Raw genomic sequence first — 15,573 nt, 5'->3', positions numbered from 1 at the left:
CAATCATGTTTCATACACTGTGGAAGACTCACACCACTAACATACCATGCTAGTTAGTATCAACATTCTGTGTATGATTCAAAACAATGAGGCAACAACCGTGGTGCCTAAACTTTGGGAGTCTGATGTCTATAACCTAGCATTCATGAGGAATAATTCAGAGTCCATGATTCAAAGCAGTAAGACAGCCCTCATGGTGGCTGTACTGTGGGAGGCTCATGACTATAGCCCAGCACTCATGGAGCATGAAATGGACAAGGCTAATGCCTGTAATCTGGCACTCATGATGCGATGTTTTTACTCCGGAGATGTGCTCCTGTAACCCAGCACTGATGGTATATGTACTATGAGAGACTCACACAATTAATCCAGCTTTCACAGTGCCTGTACTATGGGAGGCTAATGTTTATAACCCATATTCATTAAGAGTTTACTGTGCATGACACACAACAGTAGGACAATACTTCTGGTGCTTTTAGTGTGTGTGGCTCATGTCCATAATATGTCATTAATGGTGCACATATTCTGGAGACTCAGGCTCATAACCCAACACTCATGGTTTATGTACTGTGGGGGACCCAGTCGACTAACAAGCACTTACGGTGCATATCCTGTGCAAGGCTCATGTTTATGAGCACTCGTAGTGAATCTACCTTGCAGGACTCCAAACTGTAAGTCAGTACACATGGCACGTTCACTGTATGATGTTCATGATTATAACCTAGTCCTCATCGAGGATGTACTGTGTGCAGCTAATGTGTTTAACCTGATAATCTGGAGAAACACACCTAGAACTCAGCACTTACTATTTAAATGCTGATGGAGAATCACACCACAAACCCAGAACACTTGTCAATATACTGTGCGTAACTCAAAACTTATAAGACATATTCAAGTACCTTATGAGTAAGTTCATGCCTATTACCAATAATCATGAATGTACAGTGCTAGATTAAAGATAGTATGTCAGTCTCATAATGAATGTACCGTGGGAGGCTCACACATATAACATGTGACCCATGGTGCACATATAATGAGGCACCATAACTTTAACTTGGAATTCATGGTTGAAACACCATGGGATACACACATCATCACCAACCCTAATGGTAACATTAACGTAAGTATTATAAACAACCTAATCATAGCAATCACCATAACCTTAGCCATAAAATTAATGAGTTCCATAAGCCAGGCTCTAAATCTGAGTGAACGTCACAAATCTCTTACAATAATCTCAAATAAATCCCTAATTCTAACCCAACCACAAACTGTTGCCTAGTCCTAACCCTAAATCTAATGCAAACCTTGAGTTTCAGAAGTGACATAAACATAACCCTCACATCAAACTCTAACCCTTAACCGTAACACTAACTCTAAAGCACCCTAACCCTAACCCTAGTCCTGAGTTCCTGAATTAAGATAAATTTAACCCGCTGGGCGGTGGTGGCGCATGCCTTTAATCCCAGCACTTGGGAGGCAGAGGCAGGTGGATCTCTGAGTTCGAGGCCAGCCTGGTCTACAAGAGCTAGTTCCAGAACAGACTCTAGAAACTACAGGGAAACCCTGTCTCGAAAAACCAAAAAAAAAAAAAGATAAATTTAACCCTAATCCTAATTCTGACCACAAAAGTGACCCCAAGGCACTTTTAGGGTTATCCAGAATCTAGAAATCATCTATATCTGCCTTTGCCTTCAAATCTAACCCTATCACTAACACAAAAATTAAACCCAAGTCAACCCTAACACTAACATAAACCTAAAATAAACCTTGTCTTAGTTAGGGTTTTATGGGGAAACACCATGACCATGGCAATTCTAAAAAAAATAAATAAAATATTTAATATGAGGTTGGCTTACAGTTCAGACGTTTAGTCCTTGATTGTTCTGTCAGGAAACATGGCATGACTATAATGCTCACCCCCAGTACCTACTTCCTCCAATAAGACCACACCTCCTAATAGTGCCACTTATTATGTACCTATGGGCCATTTTTATGCAAATCACTACAAAACCTAAAGCTGAGTTGCAGATGTCACCTAAAACCAACCCTAATCCTAAATTTAACACTAACTCTAACCCTAATTCTGAGATCCAAAAGTCACCAAACCATAACTATAGATATAACCCAACCCTAATTCAAAAGTCACATAATCCTAACACTAACCCTAATGCTGAATTCCAGTAGTTACCTACCCTTAAACCCTTTCCATAATACTAATCCTAACACGACCCCTACACCACCAACTATAACTCTAAACCTATGCCTAAGTAACTCTAACCCTAACCTTGTGTTCCAGATACTATCCAAACACAAATCTAACCAAAAAAAACTAACCCAAACCTTAACCTTGAGTCACAGAAGTCACCTAATCCTAAACATCATCCCAATCCTGACACTACTCCAACAATTCCTCATGCATTAAATAATAATAAATAATAACAATTTTAAGCCTAACCCTGAGTTAAAGAAGTCACCTCACCCTAACCCTAGCCCTGTGTTCCAGTAGTCAACTAAACCTAACCATAATCCTAACTTTAAGACTTTCCCTACCCATTAAACCCAACCCAAGTAACCTGACACCAACATATGTTCTATCTCTAATCTTGAGTTCCAGGATTCACATACACCTAACCTTAATCCTAACCCTAATCTAGAATTCCTGAAGTTTTTAAGGTTTGGATTTAGGTTAAGGTTATAATCCTTGGATGTAGCCCATGCTGATCACCATTACTCATTTTGAATGTTACTATGCAAGACTGAAAACAGTAAACCCGCAATTATGATGCATGTACTATGTTAAACTCAAACCTGTAGTCCAATACCCAAGGCGCTTGTATTCTGGAGATGAAAGCCTGGAACATAGAACTCATGGTACGTGTACTTGGGAGGCTCATGCCTATTACCTGGCACTTATTGTCAACATGCTATGTGAGATTCACAACAGTAATCCAGAACTCACCTTGAATGTACTGTGGGAGCTTGATGCCTGTGATTCAGCATTCACTGCTAATTGTAATCTAGAGACAGACTCCTGTAAGTCAGCACTCAAAGTTCATGTTCTCTGTGAGACTCAAAACAGTAAGCCAGGACAGGTACTGGGGGAGGATCATGCCTAGAATCCAGGATTGATGGTGTATGTTCTATGGGCAGCCCATTACTGTATGCTAGCATTCATAGCAGATGTACTGTGGGTAGATGACATTTATAAGCCTAGCACTCAAGATACAAGTACTCTAGTAAGAACATGTCTATTACCCAGCACACATTGTGAATTTATTGTGTCACTACAGTAAAGCCAGTATTCACAGTGCATTTACTATTGCTGTCTCCTGCCTATAACCCAGAACTCATGGAGCATGTCTTATGTGAAACATGGGCCTGTCACTGAGAACTCATCATGCATGTTCTATGAAAACACATGCTTATTACACAAAGTTTATGGCACGTGTATTTGGGAAGTTCATGAATATAACCCAGTACTCATAGTTAATGAAATGCATGAGACTCAAAACAATAAGCCAGCACCCATTGTGTGTTGTACTCTGAAGATGCATGCCTGTAATGCAGCAGTCATTGTGCACACACTATGTGAGGATCATGCCATAACCAACCATTCATTGTAAATTACTCTACAACACTCAAAACCGTAAGCCGGCACTTATTATAGGCACTGTAGAAGTGTAACAAATGTATTCCTAGCACTCATGGTGCATTTGCCATGTGAAGCTCAAGTTTTTAACCAAGACCTCCCTGTTCTTGCACTCTGGAGACATACTAATGTTAGGAAACACTCATGCTGCATTACTGTGCCAGGCTGATGCCTAAAACCTGTCACTAATTGTGAATGTATTATGCTGTGCACAAAACAGTAAGCAGCACCAATATTAAATTTACTATAAGATGCCCATGACTTTAACTCAGGATTCATGGTCCATGTACTGTTGGAGCTCATGTTTATAACCCAGTTCTCATTGTTAATGCATTTTTCAAGACTCAAAACAGTGAGCCATCACTCATAGGATATATAGATATATAATATATATACATATATATACTGTGGTAGGGCCATGCCTGTAACTTAGCACTTATTGTTAATGTACTGTGTAAGATTTCAAGCAGCAAGCCAGCACTCACGGTACACATGAGAGGATCATGCCTATAACCCAGGACTCACGGTGCATAGTTTATGGTGGGCTCATGACTGTAAGTCAGCACTCATGGTTCATGTCCTGTGAGAGGCTGGTCCTTGCAATCCTAGCACTCATGGTACAAGTAGGCGTGGGCCTATTAGCCAGCACTCATTTTGAATTTACTTTGTGAGACCTGAACTAATAAAACACTACTCACTACTCATTTTGCATGTACTGTGTGAGACTTGACCTGTTGCCCAGCACTAGTTGTAAATGGAATGTGTAAGATGCAACACAGTGAGCCAGCACTCAAGATGCAAGCAGTTTATAAAGCTCATGCCTATAATCCAGTAAGCATGGTGTATGGACTCTGGACATGAACACCTGTAACACAGAACTCCTGGACACAGTACATACTGAAGGAGGCTCATGCCTACTATCCAACACTCATTGTTAATGCACTGTGTGAGATCCACAACAGTAACCTAGCTCTCATGATGCATGTATTATGTAAAAGTCATGCCTATGATCCAGATCTCATGGTGAGTGTACTATGTAAGATTTGAAACAATAGGACAGGACTCATGGTGAATTTATTGTAGGAGGTTCAAGATGTTAACCCGGCATACATGTAGCATGGAGCATGTACTGTGTGTGCCTTAGACATGTAACCGAAACCTCAAAGTTCTGCAAACTCGAGAGATACCTGCCTGTAATTCAGCACTCTCAGTGTGTGTACCGTCGAAAGCTCATGCCTAGAAACCAGAATTCATGGTGTAATTACTATGGTGGACTCATGGATGAAAGTCAGCACTCATTGTGCGTGGACTCTGAGAGGGTGTTGTCAGTAATCCTACAATAACTCATGGTACTTGTACTCTGAGATGCTCACGCCCATTACCCAGCACACATTTTCAATACACTGTGCATCACTAAAAACACAGGAAGCCTGAATTTATGATGCATGTGATGTGTGAGGCTCAGGCCTATAACCCAGCTCTCATGTTTTCAGTCCTGCACTGCACATTCCCAGTGAGTGCTGGATGATAGGCATGAGCCTATCAGAGTACATGTACCGTGGGTGTTAAGACTGTAAGTGTCATCCTCCCATTGTACACACACCAAGAGTCCTGTGTTACAGATGTGAGTCTCCAGAATACAGGTGCACTGAATGCTGGGTTGCAGGCTTGAGTGTCACACAGTAAATTCACGCTTAGTGGTAGGCATATATTCATCATTCTCCCACACAGTTCCATGAGTGCTGTGTTACAGCACTGAACCCACCACTGTCCATGCACAATTCTGTCTTTGGGTCACCAGCCTGAAGCCGTCAGAGTAACTGCACCATGAGTACTGAGATACTGGTTTGAGTATCACACAATCCATTCAAATGCTGGGTTATAGCCACTAGCCTCTGAGAATATATGCACTATGAGAGATGGCTTACTGTTTTGGATGTTTCCATATTATGTTAACATTAGCCTCACATGTGAGATGAACAGTGAGTGCTACAATACAGACTGAACCATCCTGCAGTACGTGCAGCATGTTTACAGGTATACAGGTGTCAGCCTCCACAGTACATGCACCATGAGTGCTTGCTTAAACCACTAGCCCACTAAAGAACATACATGCTGAATCCTGGCTTTAGGGAGTAACCTCCCACAGTACAAGCATCTCACACATTACCATGAGTGTTGGCTTGACATTTCGAACACCTTACAGTACATTCACAATGAGGGCTGCTTTGTAGGCATGAGCCTCCTGCAGAATAAGTAATGTGAGTGTCAGGTTACTGTTTGAAGGGCTGCACAGTAAATTTAAATGCATGATGGGTTATAGGCAAGAGCCTCCCACAGTACACACACCTGTTTGGATTGCTGTTTCAAATCTTTTATACTATATTTATAATGAGTGCTAGATTGCAAACATGAACCATCCACAGTACACATACCATGGTTTGCTGGGTTACAGCAATGAGCCTACAAAAATACAAATCCTATGAATGTTGAGTGTTAGGCAAGAGCCCACCCCAGCATATACACAATAAATTCTGGGTTACTGGCTTGTGTCTCGTACAGTACATTCGTAATGAGTACTGGCTCATAGGCATCGGCCTCCAAACTTCATGCGCCATGACTGCGTTTTCAGGCGTGCTTCTCCAGAGAATATCATAATGAGTTTTCAATAACAGGCTTGAACCTGACACAGTACATTCTCCATAAGTGGTGGTTAAGGGTGTGAACCTCCCAGAGTAAATGCACCATAAACCTCACATACTGTTTTGAGTTGTCTCTCAAAGCACATTCAAAATGAGCATATGTAATTGACATGACTGTGTACGTCTCATGCCTATACCACAAAATTATGGTGCTTGTCCTGTGGGGATGCACCCTTGTGACACAACACTCATGGTGCATCTACTATGGAAGGCTTATTCTATAACCCAGCATTCATTGTGAATTTACTGTGTGAATTCCTAAAAGTAAGCCAGAACTCAATGATGCATTTACGGCATATGGGAGAGGAGCTAATGCATATAGTACATCACTCAGGATGTAAGTACTCTGGCAGTGCATGCCTGTAACCAAACAAGCACCCACGTTTTATGTACTGTTGGAGCCTTACACCACTAAGCCAGTAGTCATGGTACATGCTCTGTAAGAGGCTCATGTTTATGAACAGCACTCATTGCGAATGTACTGTGTATGACTCATACCAGTAAGCCAGCACCCATAGTGTGCTTAACTCATGCCTATATCCAGCCCTCATGGAGCATAACTTTTGTGAGTCCCACACGTATAATCCGGCATTTATGGTGCATGCAAGGAGCAGCATTTATACTGCTCTCGTGACTATAAGTGATCATTCACAGTGCAATATGCAATGGGAGGCTGTTGTTTATAACCCAGATCTCAATTTGAGTATTCTGTGCAAGACTCAAAACAATAAGTCAGCATGCATTGTGCATTTTCTGTGGGTGGTTCATGCCTGTAACCCACAATTCATTGTGCATATAAACAGGAGATGCACACCTATAACACAGTACTCATTGTGCATAGACTATTGGAGGCTCATGCCTATAATCTAGTACTCAAACAAGTAGCCCAGCACTAAGGTGCATGCACTATGGCATTGTAGGTTCTTGCCTATAACCCAACATTCCAGATGCATGTGCTATGCTACTCTTATGGTTGTAACCTACAACTTATGGTACATATACTGTGGGAAACCCATGCCTATAACCCAATGGTCATGGTGCATGTATTATTATGAGATGCTAATTGTTATAATGCAGCATTCTTGGGACATGTTCTGTGGGAGACAAACACCACTAATACATACTCAATCTGCATTTACTGTGGAAATCTCTTGCCTATAATATAGCACTTCTGGTGTGTCTACTGTGAGAGACTTATGCTTATAAAGCAGCATTCAGGGAACATGTACTATAATGGGTTCATGCCTGTGACCCAGTTCTTATATTGCATATACTCTTGGTGTTTGCTGTATGTAACCAAACGCTCGTGGTGCTTGTACTCAAGAGTCTGACACCCATCTTCATTGTAAATACTATGTAGTAGGCTGTTGTGTCCGGCTCAATGGATCTGTATGTTCTAGAGGAAGGAAGTGTGGATTGAGGAAATAAATAGCTAAGAGACAACGAAAAGTTGGGAGGGCATCCGGTGGATACTGTGATCTGCCTCAAGTTTACTATTCCAAGTTCTTATATACTCCAATCCAAAAGTGGGGGAAGACAAAGGACTTCCTTGCCATGATGCAAAGAACAAACAGTAATTCACTCCACTCATCTCCAAACATTAAGTAATCACATCCTTGATCAAAATATCATTTTGTCTAGGCAGAACATCCTGTAACCATACCTTAGGACCAGCATCCTGTCATATAACCTTGAAGGAGCAATAACGGAGCTGAACTCTCTGACCTTTAATCAAGGTGGAATGGAATCATTCTATGGACCCCTACAGTAGCTCCATGCATGCAACTCAACACTCCTGGTGCATGTATTGTGGGGGACTCATGCACTCATGGTGAATGTACTGTGAAAGTATCATGGCTGTAATCCAGATGAATATTACATATGCTGTGGTGAGCTTATTGTGTCTATAGTTGAAAATTCATGGTGCCTTTACTGTGGTGGGTTCATGTTATAATCTACCACTCATGGTGTATTTACTATGGGAGATTTTGCCTGTATCCTAGAACTCATGGTACATGTACTGTTGTTGGATGCTCAAGCCTGTATTGCAGCACTCATGGTACATGAAGAGTGGGAGTGGCAGGCCTGTAAACTCTGACCCATAGTGCATGTACTATGGTAGACTCATAGTTGTAACCCAACGCTCATGATACATGCACTGTGAGAGACACCAGCTTATAATCCATATTTCATGATTCACGTACTGTGGAAGGCTGACTTTTGTGTACTAGTACTTGTGGTGCATGTACTGTGAAATGCTTACTCAACATACATGGTGCATATGCTTTGGTGGACTCATGACTGTAACTACACACTCATATGTGTGTACTCATGGGGGCTCATTTGTATAATCCAATATTCATGATGCATGTACTATTGTGGGCCCATGTTTATAATTCAGTACTAATGCTGAATTTACTCTGGGAAGCTCAGGTCTTTAACCTAGCAGTCATGGTGCATGTAGTGTAAATGACTCACACTTGTATCCTAGCACTCATGGTGAATTTACAGCAAGAGGTTCAAGCCTATAACCCAGCATTAGTGGGGAATGTATTGTGGGAGACTCATGATGCTAACCCAACACTTATAATCCATGTAATGTGAGGGCTTATGCCTATTACCTAGCATGTATTACACTGGGCTCACAACTATAAACCATCACTCGTGCAATATGTACTCTGTGATGCTCAGGTCTTTTAGCCAAATCTCATGGTGCATGCATTTTGAATGCACAAGTTCTGACTCCCTACATAAGCTTGACTTTGGCAAGGAAAGTAAATCAGCATATCAGGATGATGCCTATACTTCCAAGTTGAAATACGATGAACACTGGCCAATATATGGTAAAAAGTGGGTGTCCATCAGCAGATAAGTCTAAAATGAAACATTGCATTTATTAATTAAGAGTGAAATACTGCCTTGTGAAACAAAAGGAATGCAAGTAGAAGATATTGTATTAAAATAGACACAGATACAAAAATACCACATATTCACATTGACACGTGGAAACTAAAAATATGTATAAATGTTAGTCTCAAAGACAATGGCATTAAAGTCAGGCATGGTATGTCAGGATGTCTTTAATAAGGAGACTGAGGCAGGAGATCACAAGTTCAAGAGAAGCCTGGGATACATAGCAAGATTTTGTTAGAGGAAGAAGAGATAGAAAAATAGGAAAAGAAGAATAAAAAGAAGAAAGGTGATGAAGAAGGGGAAGACACTAATTAAAGTGGAAGGGTAATGGGAGAGAGGGAAATTGGATAAAGAGTCACAAAATAGTTAAATAGAACAAAACGCTTTGGCTAAACTACTCTCTGCCTCTGTGCCTCCATATATTGAAATTTTTTTTCTGGTATCTTTTAAAAATGTTTTCTCTGCTAATAGTATGCATTCAGATACTGAGATAAACTTTAGACTTATAAATTAATGGCACACCACATTTTGTTTATTCATTTTATCATTTATTTAAACAAAGCCTTTGCTTTCACGCAAGTGAAGACACTGGTCACTCCTAAGCATCCATCCTATATGAGAGTACAGCAGACTGAGGAAGATTCTGCTTGGGTGTGAGATCGGACTGATCAATGAGACTTAGAACACATAAATTTGTCCTTGGCATACATCACTACTAAGGTCTGAGTGCTTGTAGCTCCATCAAATTTGGCTAAAGAAATCGTCACTTCAGAGGTACTATATAGGAGGTAAAGCCTTCAGGAGGATAACAGGTGGAGCTGCATGAATGGGAAGAATCGACTTAAAAAGAGGCCCCTCTGAAAACAAGAGACTCACTAAACATCTTTTAGTATTGTCACACCCAGTAATCACTTTTGCCATCTGTACAAACCTCAATAGGGTCATAACAATAGCATCAGAGCAGTGAAGATCTTAAGTCCCCAGAATAAAGGACAGTCACCCCACTATGCACACACTCCAGTGGAAGTCCTGGCCGAGGATAAGGACCACCTACAGTGGATGGTGGAGGGAAGAAATAAGCATCTGGTAAACCCAGATAGCCAGCCCCCAGGATTCCATGATGTATAATAATGATGATAATAGTGAGAAGAAGAGGAGGAGGTGGTAGAGGACGAGGTAGATGAGGAGAAGAAGAGTTTCTCTGCCTAAGTCTATGACTCAGATAGAGCTGAAGGGTAAAAAGATTTTTGGGAAAGTTTTCCAACTGTTTTCGTGTCTCTTTTGTTGAAACCAACCCATTACACATCCATCTCTGGATTGACTGCTTTCTGCCGCTTTTTGACTCAGATTCTCATAAAATATCATAGCAGTGTGCATCAGCATTGGCTCTTATGAAGACCAAGAAAGTGTTGGGTGATGCTAGTCAGTGGGTCTGAGGCAGACTGGTACCCATGTGTATGAGAACGTATGAGAACATCTCGGAGATAAAACCTATCTCCTATTGTCTTAGTTGGCTCATGCTGCAACACTAAACTACTAGATATTTGTTGTTAATAAACAAAAATATTTTATTTCTCCAAGTTTTGGAGGTTGAGATCAAGGTGCCAGTATGTTTGGTATCTGGCAAGGGCTCTGTTTTCAAGATGACATTTCAAGATGAATGCTATGTCAGCGTTGCTGGCATCCACAGGAGACAGCAGACAAGGAAGGCCAACCTGCCCACCTGACCTCCACTGGAGCCAGTGCAAGCAGACCTTACCTCCGGGATCACCTAGTGATCTCCAATGTGATCGGAACTGCGATCCTGACTCCACCATAAGGAGCAACCATCTGAGCCTTGGATCCACTGGCACCTGGAGGAGTTACCACTGAAGACACAGACCCAGTGGCACCAATTGGAGGAAAAGATGGGTAACAACAAGGTAAGAACACGCTCAATAACACAAAGAACAACACGGCACCACCAAAAACTAGTGGCCAACAACAAGTCTGGAATACCCTAAGAGAGATGAAGCAGAAGAAAATGACCTAGAAAATAACTTTAAGAAAATGTTTTAGGCCCTTAAAGAGGAAATGAAAAATCCCCTCAAAGAAGTATAGGAAAGGACAAACAGAAAATTAGGAGAAATCAGCAAATCCCTTAAAGAAAACCAAGAAAAACAATCAACTAGGTAAAAGAAACGATTCAAGATTTGAAAACCAAAATAGATACAATAAAGAACTGAGGGAGTTCTGGGAATGGAAAATACGAATAAATGATGAAGAACCACAAATGCAAGCATAAACAGCAGAATACAAGATATGGAAGAGAGACTCTCAGGTGTTGAAGATACTATAGAGGAAGTAGATCCATCTGTCAAAAAAAAGTTAAATCTAAAAAAAGCTTAACATAAAATATTCAAGAAATATGGGATGCCATGAAAAGACCAAACCTAGAAATAACAGGGATTGAAAGCTGTCTTCCAGAAGGGATACATCCTGAGTCTTCACGTAATAGATAACAGAAGGATAAGAAGGAATGAGTGATCTCCCTGAAGACTTTATGCAGGTGTTCATTCATTCATGAAAGCAAAAACCCTTGTGATCCCTCTAAAGAATCCACTTAACATTGACAATTTGGTTTCAACATGGGGATCAGGTTTGAAATGGACACTTAAACCATCTGTAACCTAACACTAGAGTCTGTGATGGTCAGTGTTGTCAACTGGATGGAATTGAGAGTTGCTAGGAGGTGAGTCTATAAAAATGCATTGAAGGTATCTTGACTGCATAAAGATGGGGAGATTAGCCCACTATAGGGGGCACCATTGCCTGACTGAAATTATGGGCTTGATAGAAGGCAAAAGTGTGATGAACCCAAGCATCATTCCTTTCTGCTTCCTGATTGTGGATGTGACAGAAGCTTCCAGCTTCTGTCAACTTGGCTTTCTTCCTATAATAGACTACACTCTTGGATTGTGAGTTAGAATAAACCTTTTCACCCTTCATATTCATTTTAGACAACAGGGAAAGAAACTAAGACAGCAACCTTCCTCACATCCGTAGATGTTTGGCCATGCAGTCTTGCCATGCAGCCGGTACAGGTGGCTGACCAAAGGAGTATCACACTCCCTACTTATGCTGAAATGTCAGTGAATACACTCCCATGTGCCATTCACTGTCTCCTTCTCTCTCATCTCCCTTCCCTCTCTAACTGCTTAGGACTTTTACCTCTCAAATGAGGTTTTGTACTTGGTGTGTGTCTCAAAATACTTTCTAGAGATCCAATCTCAATAACTACCCTGACCAGCCTCCAAATGAGAGCATACTTTACAATGGTACTGTGTGTTCATTCCATATATAATTAATTACCCAGCATGCACCATCACAACCAATACAAATGTGTAAATAATACTTAGATATGTGAGTTTTGCTTGAAGGTTTTATTAGCTTATATTAATTATATGTAATAACTAGTCTCCACCCACAGATGAAGGACCATTAAAAATTGGTGGCTTCTGAAGGAGAGAGATTCTGTTTTCTTTAAGGATATGGTAACTGATCCCATACCCATGAATATGGACATATAGACATATGGATATATGGGCAGAACAAATCAGACTTGATAGGCTATTTAAAAATGAAAAGTACACAAAGTTAGGAACAGTGGGTGAATTTCAGGAGAATTATGGAAAGCAGTGGGGATGAGTATGATAAAATATATTATATGAGTATATGAAATGTCAAAGAATAAGAGCATTATATTTAAAAATAATGATTGTTTTAATTATGACATTATTACCACAGGAATACAGTGTGCTTTGATGGCATTCTTCTTATCCTTTGCCTTTTCTCCTTCTTCCTTCTGAAACCTTTCCTTTCTTCAAGCAATCTCCCCTTTCCTTTCATGACTTTTTAAAAAAATCTAGATTCTGAACATGGAAGAACGCAGGTGATATTTATGTCCTGGGTATAGTGTACCTTGTTTAATACGATCAACGGTTCCATTCATTTTCTTGGAACTTATGTCATTCTTCTTTATGTACAAATAGAACTCAAATAGAACATGCTATTTTCTTGACCCATTCACCTGGTAGCAGAGGTGCTTATTCTCCTGAAGGTATGGTATAGTCTTGCTTCCAAACCACATTTCCTACAACTCAAGATAACAAAGGATTCTTGAGATAAATTTCAAAGTAAGTGACTTTGAATAAACTTAGACACCAACTATAGAAGAGAGGAAGGTAAGAAGAAGGAAGAGGAACAGCCCTGGATATGATAGTCTTATTGGTTATAGTATTTTTAATCTGTGTTTATCTACTAGAGATTCATTGAGCTATACTGGTGTATAAAATGTCTAGACTTTGCTTAAAAAACACCCAAAAAACACAAGATTTTGATACTTACTAACGTTAGGTCATGCGTAAGGTCTCCATTTTGTATGTCTTGACATTTTTATTATAAAACATTTTTCAGATGAACTACACACTGAGTGAGAAAGCTGTGTGTGGCTGAGGCAGCAAGCTGTGGCTCTAGCCGTAGCAGCTGCAACAGCATCCACAAATGTACAGTTTATGAGCCTTTACTTCCCATCACCACTGGGTCATTGCCATGTACACTGGAGACAAACTTTTCCAGTATGAGTGTGAAATGAACCCAGGGGCTCCTGTGTTTAGAGACTTAGTCCTGAGCTAACAGTAACAATTTGGAATGCCGTGAACAGTTTAAGAGAGGAGGCAGGCTTCACGGGGTTCTTGAGATTAGGTATTGAAACATATAGCCCCTCCCTACTCCTGGCCCACCTTCTCTACTTCCTCATCTACTGAGAGGTGAGAAAGTCACCTGAGGCACCATGGAGCAGCCCATCATAAGCACCTTCCCCACTGTGATGGGCTGTTGCTACTTTCTGCTGTCTTTCCCTTAGTGATGAGGATCACCAGTGAGGCAGTGACCAACTCCATTCAGGTCTGTTTGCCACTGACATTTTCAAGAAACTATCTTACCTACTCGGGAATAACTACCATCTACCCAATACCTACCACCTACCCAACATCATTTTCCTTTCTAAACTTCCTGTCCCCTAAAATAGTGCACATATTTATATTGACCTAAATTCTTTCTAAACCAGTATTTCCTTCGCTTCTCAACAACCGCAGCAGATCGAGAAGCACGCTGTGCAGAGGGCTTATCCCCAGCACACAGCAGCCTGTTTCATCCATTGAGTTGCTAACTAAACCCTGAATCTGAGAATGAAAAATCCATATATAGCCAGCAATTATTAAACGTTATATGTTTACCTATTGTGGAATTACAAATAAATCAATAAATTAAATAATTAAAAATCTCAAAGAAAATAAAGATCCAATCAGAGATAAGTGCTCAAGCTGGACTATGTTGTTATGTTTAGTGGAGTGAATTTGTTGTTGGTTCGTTTGATCATTCATCTGTTTTGTTATATTTGGACCTCAAAGAAAACAGTCAAACTCTTCTCCACCAATCTATGTCCCAGACCAGCTTTTTACTTTTTGTTTTGTGGCAGGGTCTTACTAAGTTGATGAGACAAGCTTTGAACTTTCCATTTTACTAACTCAGTCTTCCAAGTAGCTAAGATTAGAGCACTGTACCACCTAGCTTATTCACTGCACACAGAGTGAAAACACTCACAAGTGATCTCTGTACCTCTCTCTCATTCTCTTTCTCCCCATCTATTTTACACACACACACACACAGAGAGAGAGAGGGGGGGAAGGGAGGGAGGGGGGGGGGGGGGGGGGGGGGAAGGGGGGGGGGGAGAGAGAGAGAGAGAGAGAGAGAGAGAGAGAGAGAGAGAGAGAGAGGAGAGAGTAAATGGTAAAGGGACTGGCCCTATAATACAATGACTTTTGACTTCTTGCATCAGCAGATGAAGATACAAGGCCTCTGAGGTCGTATAAGACAGAAAATCAGTTTGAAGGCATTTATAAAGAATAGCAAAATAAACTAGAAAAACCATGTGAAGCTAAAGTGAATTAAGGGAAGATTGAAGAAGGAGAATATGGCGGTTCTTAATGCTGTGAACTTTGAGATTCATTCCACAGGAAACAGAACTTCTCTGAAAGCCTCTAAACAGGGGTGCCAGAAATGGAGTTTACATTGGTGAAATTTACTCTAGAGTAAAGTAGTGGGGACTTTGACAACTGGGGTAAAGCAATAGCATAGAGCCAGGACAACATCAGCAGACATAGACCCAGTACAGTGGAGGTAGAATACAGACAGACAGTCTAGCCTGATCGGAGCTCTTATTTTTTCCCTCAGTACTTTTATTCTAAACAATATTCATAGGAATCT

This window comes from Arvicola amphibius, chromosome 12 (genome assembly GCF_903992535.2).
Source record: "Arvicola amphibius chromosome 12, mArvAmp1.2, whole genome shotgun sequence".
NCBI lineage: Eukaryota > Metazoa > Chordata > Mammalia > Rodentia > Cricetidae > Arvicola > Arvicola amphibius.
The sequence above is the reverse complement of the archived record's forward strand: the minus strand, read 5'-3'. Positions refer to the sequence as shown.